The sequence below is a fragment of the Furipterus horrens genome, unplaced genomic scaffold (assembly GCF_987537825.1).
Source record: "Furipterus horrens unplaced genomic scaffold, mFurHor1.1.pri manual_scaffold_7, whole genome shotgun sequence".
Taxonomy (NCBI): Eukaryota; Metazoa; Chordata; class Mammalia; order Chiroptera; family Furipteridae; genus Furipterus; species Furipterus horrens.
The window spans coordinates 114,878,256-114,898,862 of NW_028327177.1; positions in this window are offsets into that span (position 1 = coordinate 114,878,256).

A 20,607-nucleotide genomic window follows, 5' to 3' on the forward strand; every position below is an offset into this window, starting at 1 on the left:
AAATAAAACTTCAGGACTGAGCAAGGTTGTCCAGGACATCCCTAGTGGACCCTTTGGACTTGGCACAACCAGCCACAAATTCATCCCATGGATCTCCAAACCCAGGGCACCCCCAGGATTCCAAAGGAAGATGAGGTCTCCAAAGTCTATCAAAGGGTGACACCATGTTTAATGGCTCTCATGAAGTGGGGCAGTAGGGAAAAAGGGCCTCAAATATGCCATATAAGAGGCCCTCTAGAGTTCATATAGTTTACTTATTAATCACTGAGTGCCAGACCCTTTTCCATGTGTTACCTTGAACCTTCCCAAGAACCACACTCTACAGCATATCCTTAATCTGTACAGGGCAGCCTTCCGATTTGGCACAACTTTCAGAAGGCTAGACAAAATAATATTCTTATCATTTGCCTAACCAGGGCCTCAGCATCCCATATATCATGGCTTTTAGCAACATGTCACCAAAGCACATGGAACCCTGCTGCATTGCCTGGTTGAGGTATGCAGGCAGTCCTTCACTGGGAAGAGCCCAGTCTTACTCAAGGAAAATCAGGCACACACTCAGAGCACAGAGGGTGTCATAAATGTTTGTACAGCTCTCCTTTTGTACTAAGGCCTGCTCACATAGGTCTGGAAGCTCCCCTCTCCTGGAAGTCCCCTCCCTTCTTCTTTTTCCACTGTTCCTGGCCCAGAGCACATACCTCAGTGTCCATGATTGCTGGGCTGACAAATCCCATAGCCCAAGGCTTTAAAATTTTCAGAGTGGAGCAGCAACAAGACAGACAAAGCTCTCTCTTGCCAGTAATAATAACATCTTTCAGCATAACTTTGATTCTACATTATGCTTAAAGTTCCCCTCTTCACCAGAAGAAAGGATGAAGGAAGATAATGAAGGTCCAGGGACAGAGAAATTTGTCTCACCATGCAAATATTTTACTATAAATCAATAATCATTTTAGAAAGAAACATTCTGTTATTTCTATAACTTGGACACAACTATGCTATACACATTGAAGGTATTAGAGCCTCCCCACAAGCATAAATTTGATGTCAAATGAAGCCTTGGCCATTATACATAATACTTTGCTTTCTTAGAATTTAGGATTGAGTGTAATTTGGAAGGCTCAGGCAGAATTATTCAAAACCTAATCCTTAAAAATTAGAAGTCCTCCTAGTGGGTGCTTAACACCTGCTTGAGTTAAATTCTGATAATAATGTTTCTCTCCCTGAAAAGAACTGTTGGAAGGAGCAGCTGATGCAATGTTTCCTGCCCTGTACCTCTGACTATTCAAGATCCTGCTTGCCCTCAGAGCAAAGGAAAGCAACTTGACCACCATAACTGATGGTGCTCAGAAGGCTTCTCACTTCACTGGAAATCATGGAATTAACTACCAGGCCATGAGAACTTTCTCCAAAGAGCTTCTCAAAGAAACGTTAATGCAAGCAGAAAAGAGACGTGAGGCGTGAAGTTGAGACCTGAGGTGGAGAGAAGACGTAGATACAGAGAGATCTTTGAAGGCTCTCCTTTAAAATGGGAGGTTAGGGTGGGAAACACACTATGGCACACTTTAGACAGATGAATTGCATCCTTCTTTGATACCTTGATGAGGCAGCCTGGGGTGGGGAATAGATCACCAGGCTGGAGTCCCAGCTCTGCCACTTAATAGCTGCGAGACCTTGGGAGAGGTCTTGCTGAGCTCTAATTGTTTTGTAATGGAATGTGATTAATATGGCCTTTTCTAGAAATAAAATTGTAATATTTAACTTCTCTATTTTCTTCCTCTTTATTATTTTCATTTTTTAAATTGAGATATACTTGACATATAACACTGTATTTATTTTATCTTTCTCTTTAGACATGATTTTAAAATGAATACTTAATGATATGCATATTCACTTGAAATGAAGATGCATGATATTGCACATTATATGCAGCATGAGCTTTGAACTCATTTATTTAATGATCACAAACACATATTCAGACAAGTTTATGAAAAGGTTCCAACATTTGAAATGGTGAAAGTTATCCATCTAGATGTTCCACAGGAACCTCAGACTCAGCGTCTCTAAGAGTTCATCATCCTTCCCTTATAATCCACTTCTCCTGCAAAGTCTGTGTCAGCTGATGGCACCACTGTACCTGTATTACCTTGGCTACAAAACCAAACCATTTTTCTTAACCTCCACATTCATAGATGATCAGGCCTAATAACTTCACCTCTTCATTTTTTTCAGACACCTTCCCTGAGAGGGGGTAAGGGACACTCATAGCTTAGGCTCTCAGCTTTGCATACCTGGACCACTTCCAACCATTATCTTGCCCTCCATCATCTGCTATCCATCGTCCATGCTTCTACTATTGTAATTTTCCTGAGCCACCACTCACTCCCCCGTTCAAAATCATTCACCGCCATTGCTCACACCCTCCCCGGAAGTTCTGTGGCCTACAGGCTATGTCATCCCCCTCCTGGCCCTTCAGCAGGCTGACTTCCACTCTTCCTTTAAGGCTCAGGAAGCACATCATTGCTCCCACTCTCCTTTAAGGCCCAACAAAACAACTGCATATCCCACTACCCTTTGTGTTACTGCACTTAGTGCCTTGAGTTGTAACTGCGGTCTCCCTGAGAACAAAATTGTGTTCCAGTCCTGTCACCTAGCACAACTTCTGGCCCATCTGAGCTACTTAAAAATTTTAATTCATCCATATTTTCCCTGGGTCCAGAAATGTCATTGATCTAAAGCAGAACACAGCCATGACTCAACCACCTAAATTTGTCCAGTGAAGCCAAACAGAGGTAGGCTGAAATGCAAGCCCAGTTTCCCAGATAGATGCCAGGGTCTTCACTGGGCATGATATCTGCATGTGGCAGACACTGAGTTGGGTCAAGTTGATGCTAACCAACTATTTCTGGCAGAGCCATTCTGACAGCCATGTCTGTTTCCATGTGAAAATTGTATATGGAAGATGCTACATTAAGATAATTATTTTATACAAAGTGTAATCGATTTGCCTGTATACTTTCTCTCCAGAAAAGGACTCTGTATAAAGCAAAGTTTATTATTTTGGCCTGGCTAAGAGGCTTTTTCTGACATAGAAAAAGAAGTGCTCCAAAAACCTTGCCAGAAATTTCCAAATATCACTGAGTCTTCAAATATTGCACTATGCTGATCAATTTTTATTGACTTCCACTTATATACTTGACTCAATTTCTTTGCAAATCACCTCTTTCTTTAGATCTAATTTTTCTCTCTTGCAAAACAAAGAGATGAATCTGATTATTTTAAAGATCTCTTTCCAGCTTTTAAATTAGGCTATTTCAAGATTTGTATTTATTATTTCACTTTCCATTTGGTTTCTTGTTTTAAGTCAACTTGTGATATAGAAATATAGCAGTAAAATAAATAAATTAAAGAATTATTCTTTGTATATAAGTGATTTTTGTATAGAATTTACCTTTCAGCATCAAATTACCTAGTTCATTTAAAATAGACTTTGATTACAAATACTTGACCTGCACTGCCTGTATTACATAAAGCAACATTTATAGCAAGACTGGCTACATAATCTGTGGGAACTAGTACAAAATGAAAACACTGGGCCTGTTGTTTTTGAACTTAAAATAAATGGAATCTTATAGTATGTATGCAACTGACTTCTTTAACCCAGAATTATGTTTGAAATTCATCCATGTGGTTATAGGCCTTTTTGTTCTCATTGATATTGTGTTCTATTGTATAAATATGCCACAGTTGAATTACCATTCTATTGATAATGGGCATTTGGGTAGGTTTCATTTTTGGCTAGTCATGTAATTCTATAATTTACTAAAAATTTCTACCACTCTTAGTCCTCAATGATTTTAGTAAGATTTAAAGTAAGTTTACTCTCTTTGATTTTATAAACAGTAAGGTTGAAATGTCCTCGCATAGGGATTTCAAACAGCCTTGGCCTTTTTATGTAATCATAGAGGTGAACAATGAGCAGAGAATTTTCTTGTTCCTCTTTTAGCTCAGCTCTGCTTGACATTTCAGTCAGAGGTGAAGCTTACTAGCCTACAGAAGAAACAATTGTCATTGTTTGTTAGCATCTGCCCAGCTCTGTCAGTTGATGACAGAAATGGCTTCTGAGTATATCAGGAAGAGACCCCTCCAGGGCTCAGGAAGTTTGTGATAGAACATACCTGATCAGACCAGGGGATGGCTGAGTGAGGTAAACAGGTCACACCTGCCAGGAGCTGCAGGCACTGATGTACTGGGCAAAATACAAGAGATGGTGATGTTAGGTGGGAGAGAGTGCTCCAGGCAGGTAGGTGAAATATAGTCTAAAGAGATATGGGAATACACAAAAAGTATACAAAATTTGGCAATCTGAGCAGGTGGTCTACGGCTGGACAGTTCATTAAAGAACACACATAATTCCTCTCCAGAAGGAACTCAATAACCGAAGATATGAAAGCAAGCCATACTTTCACAGTCTGAGCAGAGGTTGGTCTCAGGGAGAGATGGGAGGCACTGCTGGCCACTGGTATAACTCCCACCCTGAGGGAACTTGAAAGAGCAAGAAAAGACCAGACTCAATGGACAAGTGACTGCAACTCAAGGCAGGTTACCCAGGCAAGGACTCGGGTAGCCTCCTGGGACTTACCTGGTACCTTGTCACAAGAACCTACAACAGAGTAGACTGATCAGTAAGACTAAACAGGGATGTCATTCACTAATCCAATCAAAAATTATTAAGCTTCTACCCATATGCTAAGCATTGCACTAGTTGATGGTGGTGAACAAAACATACATGGTCCTATATCAGTTATGATACTTTTGGCTGCAATTAGCAGAGTATACAGCTAAAAGTGGCTTAAACAATAGGGGTTAATTAGTAATCTCATATACAAAGTCTCAAAGTAGGCTGTCCTAAAGTTGCCTTAGTCACTCACCAATGTCAGGTCTCTGGCTGAACTTCTCTTCCAGTTTCCCTCATGATTGTAAAGAGGCTGTACTAGCCCCACAAATCACAACCTCACATAATAGTGCTAAAAGTAGAAAAGAACAGAACAACTCCTTTTATGTCTGTATTTTTTAATCTGAGAGGAAAATCTTTTCCAAGAGCTTTCCAGCTGAATCCCTTTTCTATCACCTACTGGAGAAAGGTATGGAATGAACACAATTGCCTAGGCCAATCATTATGCAAGCCCTGAAGCTTGATATACCATGCTTTGATATGTGAACAAACTCAGGGCCACATCAGTGAGGAAGAAGAGGGGTGGCACTGGGGTAGACAAAAAAAAAAAAAAATTGCACTCGTCATCACTACCCAAATTTCTGAAAACTAAAGTCAAAGAAAACACCTGAATGCAGCCAAAGAAAAATGACACAATACCTATAGGAGAGCAATGAATGATTCAAAGGACAACAGATTTTTCATCAGAAATCATGAAAGCTGGGAGGAAGAATCATAACAATATTAAAGTGCTGAAAGAAAAGATCTGTCAACACAATTCTATATCCAGTGAAAATATCCTTCAGAAATAAAGGTAAAATAAAGGCATTTTCAGATGAAGTAAAACTAAGATAATTTGGGAGTCAAAGAGTGGATATCATTATAGACCTCAGAGACATTAAAAGGATTAGAAAATACTATTAACAACTCTGTGCACAAAAATTCAACAACTTAAATAAAACGGATTAATTCCTCCAAACCTACAAACTACGAAAATGCACACAAGATGAAATAGATTACCTAAAGAACCCTATATCTATTAAATAAATAAATTGAATATATATTTTAAAAGATTCCTTAAAGGAACAAATGCATGTTTTTAAAACACATAAAACTGTATAGCGAAGAAAATAAGTCGATTTTACTACATGATAGCTTTGAGAGGATGCCTGCATTCTTTGGCTTATGGCCTCTTCCATTTTTGAAGTCAGCAGTGGCCAGATGTCTTTCTCACAATGCTATCTCTTTGGTTCTGACTCTTCTGACTCCCTCTTCCCCACTTAAGGACACTTGTGGTTACATTGGCTAACCCATGATAACTCTGCCTCTTAAGGTAATATGATTAGCAACCCTAATTCCATTTGCAACCTTAATTCCTGCTTGCCATGTAATATAACATACCATAGGTTCCAAGGATTAGGATGGGGATAGCCTTAGGAGGGCCATCAATCTGTCTACCTCAAATGGACAAATGAATTAAAAAATCATGCTATGTCCACACAATGGAAACCTACTCATCAATGAAAATAAACTTAGATATACACAGTAACTTGGATGAATCTTAAAGGCTTTATACTAAGTAAACAATTCCAATCACAAAACGTTACATATTTTATGAGTCCATTTATAGGGCATTATCAAAAAGATAAAATTATAGCGATGGAGAACAGATCAGTGTTTGTCAGGGGATAGAGATGGGATAAGGGCAGAAAACAAGCTGACAGAACAATGTAGCTGTCATGTTATGGTGATGAACTATGCACAATTAAAATTCATAGAACTGCACACTAAAAGGAAAAAAGCCAGTTTTGTTGTATGATAATTTAAAAAATAACTTTTTTAAAAATCACACAACTGCACACTTCATACACATACACAGATGCTCACTATAGTATTGGGTTGAACAAAAAGTTTATGTTTTTTCTGTACAAAGGCTCTATCCTATCAGTGCTTAGCTGTCTTTAACTTATTCAAAACAATTTTGTTAGATTGTATTTTGACAGCTGTCATATCAGCCTCCATTTTAAAAAATTATCAAAATTGGTGATTTTATTTATTTATTTATTTATTTTGAGACCTCCATCTAGCATGTGTGAAGCAGAGGTGGCTGCAGGGATCCATCAGGCCTTGCAGGTTGACTCCTCTGTGCAGGGTCATACCATGTGGGCAGTGCCCAACAACACAGTGATGCCTACATAGAGACCACCATGGAAGCCCCTTGTCTAAGTGCTTCCCTGTATCTCCCTGAGCCTTCACACCCACCAGTGGGTGCGAGAGACGCTCACAATAAAACACCGGGACACAGGACTTGAGCAGCAAAGTGAGGCGTTTATTCACGAGTCTGCAGAGTCGGGCGCACCCTCAGCCAGGAGAATGTGCACCCAAAATTGGTGAATTTTTGTGCAGCCATTTTAATATTGAAGATGAAAAAATATACATAACATTTTCAGCTTATTATGCTTTATTATTTCAAGAAAGGTAAAAATGCAACTGAAATGCAAAGAAAGATTTGTGCAGTTTATGGAGAAGGTAATGTGACTGATCAAACATGTCAAAAGTGGTTTGTGAAGTTTCTTGGTACTAGTGACATTTTGCCCAACTAATTCTTTGCTGTGGGGCTGTCTTATGAATGGAAGATGTTTAGCAGCACCCTTGTTCCTCTCAGCTCACTGAGTTTGGATGACTCTGTTAAACAAATAGACCTTTAAACAATAGACCTCCATAAATGTGGGTAATCATGGGAAACATGAAGAATATCTCTCTTTTCCTCTATGTGTAGAATTTGGGATTGTTGAGGTCTAATCATGACCTATTTTGAAATATCAAAGATATGATAATTTTAAAAACCCTCTTTGAACAATGTTTGAAAGTTGGTTTTACTTATAATGTACAATGGCTACATGGGGGATTGGGTCAAGAACACCCAACAGATATCCAAATCTACAGACACTGAAGTCCCTTATATTATAAAATGGCATAGAACAATGCATACAGTCAGTCCTCTGTGTCTGTGAATTTCCAACACTGTTTTCAATCTGTAGTTGATTGAATCTGTGGATGCCGAGCCCGTGGATATGGAGAGCCGGCTGTGTTACCCACTTATGTCCCATATGTCCATCCACCATGTTAGAGAGGGGAATGGTATTTGTGAACCGAATTTGGAAAATTATCAACATTTTGAAATCTGTTTACTAAAAAATAATAAAACGAGACTTCCGGCCAAGATGGAGGCTTAGACGGACACGCTAGGTCTCCCTCTACAACTAGAGAGGAATACAACTACTTCAAAACAAAGGATAACTAGAAATTCCAGAAAATAAAACTACACGGAAGTCCAACATATGAAGTTATAAACCAGCGGTGCCATTTGGGCAGGTAAGAGTTAAAGAGGGCAGCGCTGTTTGCGATCGCACCTGAGACCGTGGCGGGGCGGCAAGAAATCCCGGCTGCGGTCGGGCCCCTGGCAGTGCGCAACCCCAGTGCTGGGGAGAGCAGCCACCGCATCACCTTGAACAGTGAGGCCCAGGGGGGCGGGAGGACGGATCCCGGTCTCCTAGCTGAATAACTGTGTGAATCCATCTTGGACCCCCGCCCCCAAAGAAAGCACCACAGGGCTGCGAAATAGGTCGCAGACAGGCGCCAGTCGCTGAATTGTGACGCATACACAGGCACTGCCCCCTACAGCCGGCCCAAGAAAACAAAACGCATCTGTCAAAATGAGGCAGACAACTATAGAAATCCCGGTGACACAGCTCACCAGGCAACAGATAGAGAACCTGACAGATGAACAGATAAGAAACCTGTCAGAGGCTCAGTTCTGGGCCATTGTTATCAGGTGGCTTACAGAATTCACAAAAGAGCAGGAAAAAGATAAGAAAGAAGCGAAAAAATTTCATAACGAAAGGAACAAAACCACATACGAGACAGATGGTGAGGAAAAAAAAATCCAGAGTTCATTTCAACAAACTGGAATATGGAGAAGGAACAAGCAGTCAACCAATGCAGAGAGAGGAAATGGGAAGCAACAATGAGAGGATCAGAAACCTCTGGGACAGCTATAAAAGGCCCAACATAAGAATCATTGGTTTGCCAGAGAGCGAGGAAGATGAACTAGAACTTGAAAAATTGAGTGAAAATATAATAAAGGAGAACTTCCCAGATTTGGGGAAGGGAATAGACTTGCAGGTCCAGGAAGCAAGGAGAGTTCCCAAGAGACTGGACCCAGGGAGAACCACTCCAAGACACATTATAATCAAAATGTCAAAAATTAAAGATAAAGAGAGAATCTTAAAAGCAGCAAGAGAGAAGAAAAGAATTATGTACAAAGGGGTCCCAATTAGACTATCAGCTGACTTCTCAAGGGAGACCCTACAGGCAAGAAGGGACTGGCAAGAAATATTCAAAGTAATGAAAATCCAAAACCTACAACCACGAATACTCTATCCAGCGAAATTGTCATTCAGAATAGAAGGACAGAGAAAGTGTTTCCAGGACAAAATAAAACTGAAAGAGTTCATTAGATCCAAACCACTGTTATATGAGATGTTAAAGGGACTGGTTTAAAAAACAGAAGCTAGGGAGATGAAACAAAGGAAAACTAAACAGGCAATGAGAGTGGAAAAGGAACTGTGGGTACGGGAAGCATATTGGGGGGAGGTCAACAGGGAGGGGGAGTGGGGAGAGGGAGGGAGATGATACAGGAATTGGGGATCATGGTAGGAGGGAATGGAATAGATGGAGAGAGGTTGGGAGGAACTGTATGCACAACTAATGGACATAATCTAAAAGGGGGGGACAACTGGAGGGAGGGGGGCCACCGGGTGGAGGGGAGCAGAGGGAAGGGAAATTGGCACAAATGTAATATTTTAATCAATAAAACACATTAAATCTGAAAAAAAAAATAATAAAACAACATAATTGCTATCTCTGTTCAATTCTTACTGATTTGTGGTTGGGTCTTCATATACTCAAGTAAAACTCAGTAGAGTTCAAAGATTATGAACAAACCTGCTGCCAAAAGTTTGGTTTATCTACACTTAGGATGCTTGTTCCTCTCAATTAACCCTGGCCCATATCCTTCATGTCACCTGGAGGGCCCTCTCATCTACTTTCAGTCTAAGAGGCTGCTCTCTGGTCATTTTCTTGTAACAACTTTGTGAGCAAGCTTTTTCCTCCTGCTAACACTGACAACACTCACACATCCACAGCACATCATTTAGCTCCTTATTGTGCAAAGATACATGTATTACCATGTCAGATGTAGTCCAATGAGGCACTTCTGCTTGTTGGGAAGGGGAAGTAATCAGAGGGGGAATGGGAATGTATTCCAGAAAGCCATAATGGCAGGAATGGGCAGGGAGTATTTCAGAGCAAAAATGTGATTATATACTTAACAAAAATAACTTAACCTCTTATAGTCATGTTTTAAAAGGTTAGTTTATACAGACTAAGACAAAGCAATGCTGTGGGTTGCTATGGCAGTCTTTACTGAGGTTCTGTGCTTGGGTACCAGGGCTGTAGATGGTCTTGGCTTTTAGTTTTGGAGTAACAATATATTTCTTCCCCAGTTGAAACATCTAATTCACAGCTTTTAGGCTTTTAAATCCATTAAACACACAAATACATCAAATCAGTTAAGAAATATTTAAAGAGATCACTCAAGACTATCTACTAACCACCATTGCAAAGTAACTAATAGCTATCCATTACAAATATTTATTGAGGACCTCCATGGCAAGACCCTGTGGTAGAATCAGAATGTTTAATTCAAAGTTCTTTTCCTAAGGCATTTTGCAACTCCAGGGAAAAGAACAAGAGAGCTACCACAGGGGCAGTAAATGCTGCCACTTGATAAGAGGAGAGCTATAACATATCAGAGGAGGGCCTGGTCAAGACTGGCTGGAAAAATAAAAAACGATTTAACAAAGGAGGTAAATATAAAGATGTGGAAGAGAGAAAAACAAGGAGAAAAAGTACATTTGGAAAGGTTCAATAACAAGTTGGTTCCGCCTCACAAAGCCAGGAAATGGATGAGTTTAATTGGAAGGGATATGGATGGTCCTATATCAAGTCAAGAATGATGATACTAACCAACGGCCACTGGATTTGGACTTTAGTGACCTATTTAATGGAAGGTCCAGTTTTAACAGAGAAGTAGAAATAAAAACCAATTGTAAACCAATCCCAGAATTATGAAGATACATTTGACAATGGGAGAGAATCAATTCTATTTGTAGGAAGAAGGAAAGGATTTGGAGTCAAGAGAGAGAAAAGTGATAGTAATTAAACCAGAGGGAGCAAACCAGGCTAGAATCACCAAGTTCAGAGAGAGAAAAGCCCTGAGAAAAAAAACAGGTCTCCTTCCTTCTTCTGTTAGTTTCTCTTTTTGGACCTGGTTAATTTCCTTTGTGGCTCTTGTTGCAATTTATAATTATCCTAGCTTGTTTATTCACATATGTATTTGCTTGCTTGCATGTTTATTATCAGATTTCCCTGAATGCACCCTGTGCAGTGTGTGGTATATAAAAAGTTACCAGTATATCATTTGTAAACAAAATGAAAAATGAAGAAAGAAGGAACAAGTAAAGGTGTGGAAAGATGAAGTGGAGAAAAGGAGCCTGAGTGTGTGTGTTGAACTCCTTGACCTTCTGAGAGGAGTGGCAGAATCACCACACAGAGTGAAAAGGGTCAGAGTGGGGTTGGTGGTGAGGAAAATGGAAAGTGAATAATCAGGAGTGAGGAAGAGGGGACGAAAAACTGGATGGTGTGACTGGGGAATGAACCAAATATAGCAAGGATTTGTGACTTTCTTCAAAAATTCTTGGCGATCCCAGCAAAGGAGAAACAAAAACAAATAGGAGTCGCTGGAATTGGCCAGGCAGGTGCAGCAGGACAGTGTGGTACCAAACTCAATAATCAGTCAACACTCCATTCCTGATTTATTAGGTTAGGACAGAGATTTTCAACCTTTGCATCTCATGGCACACATAAATTACTAAAATTCTGCGACACACCAGAAAAAGTGGTTTTTGTGTTTTGTTTTGTTTTGTTTTGTGTTTTTGCCAGTCTAACAACAACAACAACAAAACTAGGTATAATTTTGACTCATTCACACTGGATGACTATTGCTGTGTTGGCTGTTGTCATTTTTTATTTGAAAATATAAGGGAAAAGAGGTTAGTTCCCCTGACTAAATAGTCAGGTGTTGCATGTTTTAAAAATTATTGTGGCCCAGCAGTGTACCATGACACGCTAGTTGAAAATCGCTGGGTTAGAACACAGCCAATGCATTTAAAAAGGATGTTTGGCCATGCTTACCTTGCATTTTCATCTTCCTCAAAGGTAGAGGCCATGGCTTGATGGAAGAGCTATCCTTGAGGATCAAAATCTGAGTAGTCACTTCAAGCCCTTAGAACTTCGGGGGCAGGATGAAGGCAAAGAGGCAGTTGGTGACATTTGTTACCTAATGCCAAAATAAAACCCGAGGTTTGTCATCGGCTCCCAAGTTCTCCAGCTTCTCCATTGCAGTGGTTCTCAAACCTTTGCATTCATCAGAATCACCTCGGGTGCTTGTAAAATAGATCACTGGGCCCACCCCTAGAGTTTTTAATTCAATAGTTTAGGAGTGGAACTCCCAAATTTGCCTTTCTAACAAGTTCCCAGATGATGCTGATGTTGTTTATCTGGGGGCCACTCTGAGAACCACAATTCCGATACAAAGGGCTGCCTCTTTATGCTACTGTATACCACTTTGCTCCTGCCTTTTTGTAACTGACGGAAACATTTACTTAGTGACTACTATGTTCCAAGCAATACGGTATTCCCTCACTTATCGCAGGTTTTACGTTCTAGACCCACCCACCCCCGATGATAGGTGAAAACCCGCGAAGTAGGAACCTTACATTTATTTTAGTATTATATATATATATATATATATATATATATATATATATTAAGGCTTTATAAACCCTTCCCACACACTTATAAACTGTTACCAGTCCCTTATTAACCTTTTCCACTCCCTTATTAACCTTTTCCACACTTTTATAAACACTACTTATGTTCTTAAACATATTCTACACTCTTAAGCCTACGTAACTTTAACAACATATGTATACAGTATTGTAAAATTTTATATGGGTACTCACCAGTGAAGTATACTACAACTTGAATGATGAAGATGATGAACCAGCTGTGCAGTACTGATGACGATGAAGGTGATGAAGATGAGATGAATTACTGCACAGCAAAGAAGAGCATTACAGCTCTTCTAAAGGCACCACTTCCTCAGGTACTTCTTCAGGTGGCGCAGTAGTATCTCTGGCCTCGTCCATAACTTCTACTTCCGCTAAAGACATAGGTGTAACTGACCTCTTCATTCGAGTGATGAACATAGTTATGGGGAGTTGCTGGCCTGCTTCTTCTTCTGATTAAGAATGTTTTTGTAAAGTGGCATGGCACTGTCAATTGAATTTGGAAACTGCAACAAACGAACCATATGGGGGCCCCATTCTTCAACCACTCATTGAAGTTCTTTGACCATTCTGACCATGGTTCCAAGACGATCAAGTGTTAGGTCAATCTCGTCCTCTTCTTCAACCCATTGTTCATCATGTTCCTCATCCTCTTCTTCACTTGCTGACTTAGTCAGCTCCTCCAGGTCTTCGTCCATCAGCGGTTGAGAATGCACATCGATCAGAGTATTTACATCTTCAGTAGTCATGTCACTGAAGCCCTCTCCTCCCAGTATTTTTGCCAGCTTCACAGCCTTATCCACTGCAGAGTGATGGATTTCATCAGGAGAGAATCCCTTGTAATCATGGACCACTTCTGGTCACAATTTTTTCCAGCTGGCATTCAATATCTCACTCTTCATCTCCTTTATGGCCTTTTGACTATTTTGGAGACAATGAAATTGTGTACGCATGCCAGTACGCCTTTAGCAAGAAATCTTCATCCAAGTCCATAGCTTCAGTGAGGTTTTGCAGGGCATTTCAGGTGTAGAGCTCCTTAAAAACATAAATAACACCTTGATCCATTGGCTGAATGAGTGATGTGGTGTTCGGCGGCAAGAAGTCTATCTCTGGACGCCATCATACGTCAGGTCGACAGCATGGCCTCCAGCATTGCCCATTACCAGAAGCACTTTGAAATCAAGGCCTTTCTCTGCCAGATAAACCTTAACTTCTGGGATAAAACATTGATGAAACCAATCATTCGTGAGGAGTTTCCTGATCCAAGCCTTAGGGTTGTGCATCCAGTACACAGGCAACACATTCTTATTTTTGTTTATTAGGGCCCTTGGGTTCTTGGACTTATAAATAAGCCCTGCCTTTATCATAAAGCCCGCAGCATTCCCACACATGATTAAAGTTACCCTATCTTTTTGGACCTTGAAACCTGGGACTTTTGCTTCTTCTTTCATAATGAAAGTAAGAGACGGCATCCGTTTTCAGAATAAGTCTGTTTCATCCATGTTGAACACTTGTTCAGGCTTATAGCCTCCTTTCTCAATGATGTCTTTGAATGTGTTGTTCACGTACTCCTCAGCTCTGGCTTTATCCACAGAAGCAGCCTCTCCATGCAGAGAAACACTCTTGAGTCCAAAGCGTTTCTGAAATTTGTCAAACCAGCCCTTGCTGGCACTGAATGGGGTTGGTCTGGTTGGAGAAGCAGTCAAAGGTCCTGCTTCAGCCTCATCATCGTCGTCCTCTTCTTCATTCTCATCACTGTTGTGATCATCCCTTTTTGCTGCTAAATGATCATACAGTTGCTTGGCCTTCATCCGGATGGTGTTTGTATCCACCGAGATATTCTTATTTCTGCAATCGTTTATCCACACAGCTAATACAGACTCCATCTTCACAATGATCTTATTGCGGAAAGTAACCACCCTCTTTGCTGTTTTGTTGAAAGTCACTGATGCCGTAAGGTGAGATGCTGAATGTATGCACACAGTGAGGGATAGGAGACAGACTGATGCTATGGTTACTGAGCCACTCAGTGCCCAGGATACACAAGACAATATTCTGGTTGGTTGCCTTCCATCAATCAGCCAATCGTGTGCCGTGTACAATCTCATGTAGGCAAATGAACTCGAGCATACATCTCACTTTCAGCGTACTGTGTGTTCGTCCACACACACACACACACACACACACACAAATACATACTGTAAACAGTGTGCAGTATTTTATTTCGATTTAATATTCTTTTAATGTTAGAATCACTTATTATATGTATTTATATATTTTTTGAAAATTTCTAGGCAAAAATCATTAAAATCATAAATACTACGCATATAAATACGTATACAGTACTGCAAAATCCTGTGATGTAGTGAAAAATTCACAAAAAATAAATATAATATTTTTAAAAATCCTACAATACATTGAGGCTGCGATAAGTGAACTGCAATATAGAGAGGGACTACTGTATTCTAGTTCCTAGAACAGAGCCTGATCCAAACTAGACAGTCACTAAATATTTGTTGAATAAATGAGTAAATAGTGAAAAAAACGCAGACACAATCCCTGTCTTCATGGAGCTTACAGACTGGTGGTGGAGTCTACATTAATATAATAATCTAATAAATAATAATAATAATAATCTCATAAACAAATACACAAATACAGACTGTGATACATGCTAGGAAAACACATTCCAGTGTGCAATTAGAGTACTAGAGAATTGAAAAAGCCTGGGGTGGCAGGGGAGCATGTGGCAAAATGGAGTCACAATTGATTTAAAATGATTTCACTAGGATGCAAATGCTTATGGACGTTATGAGCATGGGGCTCCATAGTCCACCACACTGGTCTTTCCTCTAAATTTCGTGGCACCCGCCACAGTACTACTGAGCAAACAGTAAGTGTTCTACAATTGTCAACCCACCAGTGTATCTATGATTCACTCAGCAACTAGCTAAGTGGTTCTGGGACAGTTAGTGAAGCAATTTGAGCTATAAGCTTCTCATATGTAAAATAAGGGAGGTGGTTGTGCATTGGAACCCTCTCAGGTGCTTTAAAATAAGGTTTGGGTCCCAGAGCATGTCCCAGAGACTCCAATTTAACAGGTGTGGCATGCAGCCTGGAAATCGGTGTTTTTAATAACTCCTCCAAGTGATTCTAATGTGTAATCCACGTTGAGAAGCAGCAGGTTTAAAGGGATTCTAAGTGATTCCTATAATTGTTCGCAATAGCTGAGTTCTATGATATTATGAGTTAAAAACCCCAACATCAGAGTCTTCATTCTTGGTTTCTAAATTTAATTTAAGTTTTAGCTAACATAAGTTTCATTTTAAATGAGCCTCCCAGAATGAAGCTATGTTTTGATATAATTACAGTTTCTCTCTCTTGGGTTTTTAGAAAAATGCTTAAAATTGCATTCAATTTGAACTCTAGCTGAAAGGTAACATAAACCTGATCTTGGCAAAAGCTCATTTCTTTCCAGATGCTGCAGGTTTTGCTAATGGCACCTGTTATCATTTTGTTCAAGAGTTCTTAGGAGTGGCCCCAAGCAGATGCCAGAGAATAACGGAAGAAGTGCTCTTTATTATGAAAATCCTGTCCATGTTACTTTTTAGATTTGGTGAAAAAGACCCTGTTTTAAAATATTTGTTATTTTGTCTCAAACGTAAGTGTATTCAGTAAGTTTTTCCCCATCTTGACTTGATTAATTAATCTAGAAGCTTATGACTTAAGATTGGTTTATTTGTTGCCAGTTATATTAATCCATAGGAGAAATATCAGCAACACATTACCTTGATCACAGTGAACCTACACAACATCTCTGTCAACTCCTCCCATGTTACGATACTTTGTCTCTGAGATCTTCTGACTGCCATTCAGGAATGTGCCGGGAAATATTTAACAACCTGTGCTTGGGGGTAGGGGTGAGAAACCCTGATCTGTAGTATTTGCCATTTTCTGTGGTGTAAATACTCCCATCCCAGCCTATTTTAACCTATGAACATGTCCCTGAACACAGACCCAGCCAGCTCTAGCAGACAACTGTGCCGACCTATGAGGCCCTCCCTAGGCAGAAGAATACAATCTGGTTGTTTGTTATTTGGTGTAAAGCAGACTTTTTTCCATCTCTTTCTTCTAAACCCACCTTCCCGCCCTCTGTACCCATCAACACTTAAACATACATCTGTTCCCTCAAGGTCCTTCCACTCATTTCGAAAAAGAAGGCTCTCATAGACACTAACTGTAGATTTAGAAGGTTCGTGGACTAGATTTCTACCTTTGCCACCACCAGTTGCATGTTTAAGCAGGTTACCTAACTTCTCAGAGCCTCAGTTCTTCCTTACTAAAACAAGGATGACAATATTCACCATTCACAATTGTCATTAAGCAAGGGAGATAAGTTATATGATAAGCAGTGCTTCTCAAACTTGAGTGTGCATCAGAATCTCCTGAGGAGCTTGTTAAAACACAGATTGCTGACCCTCCAACACACACACACACACACACACACACACACACACACACACACACACACACACACACACACACCTAGTTTCTGATTCAAAAGGTCTGAGTGTCTAACAAGCTCCCAGGTGATGCTGATGCTACCTTTTGAAGACCACACAGTGAGTAGCACTGTGGTAAGGCACCTTGTGAATTTTTAAATGTCTTGGAAACACAACATGTTTTTAAAAGAGGAGGATTGTGGCTTAATGCCTCACCTGTCTTGGCCCTGGAAGATACAATACTGTAGTGGCTTTGGTAAAAGAATTAATTTTGTGCATTTCAACAGAGGGTTTAATGGATTACACACTGAGACTTGGGGATGCTGGAAAAGAAGCCATGTGGTTCAGAATTTCTTCATTTGAGGAATTCCTCAATCCCTGGAAAGTGAGTCACACTTTACATGCATATGGGAAGTTACAAGACCACAAGACTGCCCCCCTTCCAGTGCTTCCCTGTTTGGGGCATGGCTTCGTTGTACAACTATTTCCAGGCCAGAACCAGGTCCTGTTCATTTTACCATCTAACTATTTTTCAATCCCATTCTCTTCTGTCCATTGCAGCACCACCATCACTACCTAGGACAGGCTTCTATCTTCTCTCCACTCAGTTGCTACTGTGGCCTCTTAACCTGTCCACTTGCACTTAACTCTGTCCCTCTTTAGTGTACTCTACTTTGTAGGCAGAGTGATGGTCTTAAAGTGAAAGGGATTAAGTCCCCATCATCCACAATGACTTCTCCCTTGATCTCAAGGAAAAGACAAGACTTCTGAATGTGGCCTGTAGGACTTTGTGAGCTGGCCCCTACTAAATCCCTCCAGCCTCACTTCAGGCAATTCCAGCCACATAGAGGGAGAGTCAAGCAATAAAAAAATGTTCCTTGCAATGTTTGCAAGATAGCCCAACCTTCAGAAGAATGGGACACCCTAAATAAAGGATCAAGTGGGTATTTAAAGAAAAATACTAAAAAGTTACAATCAGTCTGATTACTGTTTTCACTGCTCAAAAGCAGTTCTTCACTTGATTATTATATATGCAAAGATCATTATATATCTGAAAACATCAAAGTTATAAAAGCCAGAGATAAAGTTGTTTTTAACCTTCAGGAAGGGACTCAAGGCTTTATTTATTTTGAATATTAGAATTTTCGACAGCATGGTTCTCATTTTTCTGTTCTTTCTTTTTTTGTGGTTATCTCATGGTACAAAGTCGCTTTTATTTCCCCCTCTGGCTATGGTTGCAATGTGTACCCTTAATTGTAATCGTGGCAGGGCAGGGTGCCGGTGGTCTTTTCACATGACCTTGCAGACTTTTGTGTGCACTGTTCTCTTCTTTATATTGCCTTTGTACATGCTGTGCCCACTGCCTGGAATGGTCTCTATCCTTTCCCCTAGTTATCTCCTATTTTCCTTCAGATTGTAGCTCAATTATCACTAGAGGAGGGAAGGCTTCTTTGATCTCCAGACTAGATCAGATCTCTCTAATATAGCCTTGCATGGCACTGTGGGATCACACACAGTTAAAGTTTACATCTACTTGTGTGACTTAAAACTTAGAATCTAATTTCGCCCATAGACTTAAGTAAACCCATATGGGAAGAGACAGTCGTTGCTCCAGCACAGCATCCCCAGGCCCTGGCAGAGTACATGGTATAGAGTAGGTGCTTAATAAATGATTTTAGGACTTCCACATAATTCCCATTTGACTGACAATTAAATCAAGTCTCAAAAACATGTTGCCACAGCCTACGTGAGTAAGCAGAGGAATGGGAGTTCAATCCCTCCCAGCTGGGTCACAATGCCCTCTGGCTCTAAGGGCCTAATGAATCCTCCCCACTGGAGGGTCAGATACATTGCAAACTCAAATAAAACATTTCAGGAGGGGAAGGAAACGAAAGGGAAAGATGATCTTTCATAAGCTGTCCTCAAATATCTGGTTTGGAAAATGCCAAATCAGATAGTCCCAATATCTTGAAAAGGGCAGAGACTATGAACTCTGCGTTTGCATAACCAACACAAAACTCCTGGATATCTTTGTTCTTCTCACTGCTTAGTGATAAGCAGACATTCCAGTAGACTGACAATATCACTGTTTAAAGCTTTAAATTTGAGGAGTTGGTTCCTGTTTGACTTCACATAATAAAACATTAATTGAACTTCACAGTTGAAAAAAGTAAGAATACCTTATTTGCATAATGACAAATGTGTCAGGTCTCCAATAAATCTTTGATATCAAGACTCAGTGCGAAGCTCTATGGTTATAGTGACTGGAACATTTGAAACAGCATTTTCTCCAAGCTTCTTTTGAAAGTATCAATTCTGGATTTAATCCTATGGGCTCCTCTGTACTTATGGTATGTGATTTGATGGGAGAAGCACAGTTTGCCCTAGTTTTGGCTTGAAGAGTGTCTCAAAAACTCTAGTCTCTGCAATTTATATTCACCTGCAAAGCAAATGACATACACTTATGCTTAATTACCTCCTTGTGTTGCCCAGAATTTAGTGCCTAAGTTGATTAGAAGGAGATGGCTCTGAGCTCATTCCATTTCAAGAAATTCTCTCTTCATTCCTAGTACCTCCTTGCTGATGCTGCATCCCTGTGGGTTTGTGGAGGGAGGGGGAAGTGGCAGAGAATAGCATCATTTTGGATGAGTGGAGATAGGTGCAGTGGGAGTTGGGGTGCTCCAAACAGTTGTTCCAACCCCAGGTCTCCTGGCCAAGAAAAGCCAAAGACTGAAAGCCCCTCAAAAGGATAGCATGGGTCATAACTGTTGTTTGGGCATGAATACCCCTTGTCAAGTAATGCGCAAAGTGTACTTCCAAAAGACACTGGGAGGTGGTGGGGGCATGGGCATAGCTGGCACACTTCTATGGGCACACATGCTTATAAAGTAGAGAGGCACCATAGCCTCGAGGACAATTTTCCTTAAAAGGTTCAAATGACCCCAAGATGCCTGAGAATGGAGATGCAGCTGCAAGTAATACAAAGCAAGCCTTTCCAAAGAAGACCAAAACCACTAGGGAGCTGAAAAACAGCTCAACAAAGGTTTCAATATAGTCTAGAATTTAAATGAAACTGCTTTTTTTTTATTATTAAGGTTGTATTGCTAAAGTGTGCCACTCAGGCACACTCCCCATTTACTGTGGGAACTGACTGCCTCTCACAAATCCACATGGTTATAGGAGGCAGCAGGAAAAGAACCTCCCCAACTTGGGCCAGTGAGACCCTTGCTTGGAGAGGTGGAAGTGGATAAGAGATTCCAGTCCGTCTAGTTCTCCTGTCTTTCACTAAGGAGATGCAAACCAGGGAGTTGTTGGCAGTGGTTATTCTGCCATGTGGACTGGAAAATCGAGACAGGTGGTTTGAACCAAGAAGAAAGAATTGAGCAGATGCACAGAGAAAAATGGGGACAAGAGACAC